Below are 2,394 nucleotides of genomic sequence, written 5' to 3'. Positions count from 1 at the left end.
CTGAAACAAGAAGATTCTGATCGTTTCATTGACTCTAATGTATGTACACATATACACTACCGTTCAGAAGTTTGAGGTCACCCAGACAATTTCATATTTTCCATGAAAACTCACACTTTTGTTCAACAGTTTTCAGCTGCGCTAACAGAATTGCAAAAAGGGTTTTCTAATCATCCATAAGCCTTTTAACACGATTAGCTAAACAATGTACTATTAGAACACAGGAGTGTTGGTTGCTGGAAATGGGCCTCTGTGCATCTATGTAGATATTCCATAACAAATCTGCAGTTTCCAGCTAGAATAGTAATTTACCACATTAACAATGTCTAGTCTGTATTTCTGAGCAATTGAATGTTATCTTTATTGAAAAAAACGTTTGTTTCCTGTTATTCTAAACTTTGGTGTGCAGATGCAAAAAAAAGTGAACAAAGTTCTGCTTCACAGGTCAAGCCTAACTGACACCACACCCATAGCATATTTACAACACTGATAACATACGTATATGTATATATCCACGCATCCTTCAGTCACAAGAAGAACCTAACAAAAATGCAAACATAATAAAAAATCACAAGACTTTTCAATTATTTAACAAAATCATAATTTAATAATTTTCTTCAAATAATTATAATTGTACCGTACATGTATAGTGCTATATTTTTTAGGCTGATCTACAGCGAATATACATTGAAGGCCTACATTTGACATCAATCATTCAGATTAATACACGTGAAAATCTTTGAGTTAGAGTGCAGCTCTACAGTTGAATAGTTCTTACCTTTGGGTGTCTCTCTCTCTATCTCTGGTCCAGACTGAAAGAGGAAGCAGAGTTTCTCTGGCTTATCAACAGAGAGGAGCACTTTACTGTCTCTACCAAATACATAGACACAGCAGCAGCAGTGGCCTGAGTGTGAATTATATACCTTTAATAGATTAATAATGTTGGTTTTGGGCCAAATATAAAAAATATATGTTATTAATATGGGGCGGTAAACTAAATTACTAACCATTCAGACTGAAGCAGAAAGTCATAGGGATTATATTAAGACAGACCTGTATGTTATTTATATGATCCATGTTTTGGTTAAGTATTAGCCAATGATATTTATCTAGTAAAATGTGTGTCTAAGTCAAGATACAGCTATGTTTATTCATAGGGTCTTTCTTTTTGAATTGAGTCTAATGGATCAACTGTAAGAAAGCTAGCCAAGGCTTAGCGTAACGTTGGACTGTGGGACTAAAGATTATTAAGGATTAGACTTTTAATTCACAATGTGGGCAATGTAGACTATAGTTTGTTTCGATTTGGAACTATTCACCAAAACCGTTTTGCTTAAACGGTTGTTGTGAGAAGTTCCAATTAAAACGCAGAATAACTTTTTTTCACAAAGTGTGGGTCAACATCAACGCGCTACCTTATACACAAATGTGTAAAGTTGTTAAACGGGGGAAATGGATGTTAGATACAAAAACTCAACTACTTCCGTATAAGGATACATTTCGAGGATGTTGTTTTTTTTCTGGTGGTTGCCAACTCCGCTGAAAGGCGAGTGTGATGTCATGTGGGTTCTGATGGCTTTTGACGCCGCCCCTCTGACCTGCTCCGACGGAGCCTCTCAGAGGTGACTGCCTGCCTGACGTCCTCTGTTGCCATAGAGGAAAGGGTCTCTCTTAAGTCGTGGCCTGTAGCTCCAGTGCGTCTCCAGCTGCCCCTCTATGCCTCTTCCTGGTCAGAGTGACCCCTTCTTGGGCTCCATAGCAGACGGCCCCTTGCTATTGTAAGTCTCTAGCGTTAAAACTACAATTTTCCGGAGATGGACTACAAAAAGCGCTCTTTTGAGCCATGTGTTCTTGTCGTACTGATTTCAATTTGGTTGTCGCCAACAGTGAGAATCGGAACAGAGAGACTTGGCCAACGGGAATATTCTACGCCACTTGAATACCCATTCCATGTGAAAAAAAGGAGACTAAACTTATGTTGATGTTAAAATTAACTGCCCCCAGTAGTCTAAGTTGGCATTTTATTTTCTTCTCTTCTCTTCTTCTGCCTTATCGCATCTCTCAAGCTTATTCGCATAGAGTCTGTAAACTTCGTCAGTGGCCTGTATATATCTCCTTTCCTTTTGAAAAGGTTGGTCAGGAGTAAACTATGCTAAAGGTGGGTTAAAGGTTGCATCAAGGTGCTTTCCTAAGCATTTGTAGAATTCAAACAACCTTTCCTCCAAATATTTCCGGGTCATCTTGTTAGGAAAGGGAATTTCCTGAGCAAAAAAAGAATCCGTAGATGCCCCAAGAGTCTAATCCACCTGACTTGGGCCCGGTGAGGCTGCATAAACTATCCCTCAACCACACACTCTCCACAAGGGCTAGTTTAAGTTCCTTCTTGGGCCCGAT

This window comes from Gadus morhua, chromosome 11, assembly GCF_902167405.1.
Source record: "Gadus morhua chromosome 11, gadMor3.0, whole genome shotgun sequence".
NCBI classification, from domain to species: domain Eukaryota; kingdom Metazoa; phylum Chordata; class Actinopteri; order Gadiformes; family Gadidae; genus Gadus; species Gadus morhua.
Note: the sequence above shows the minus strand (reverse complement) of the source record.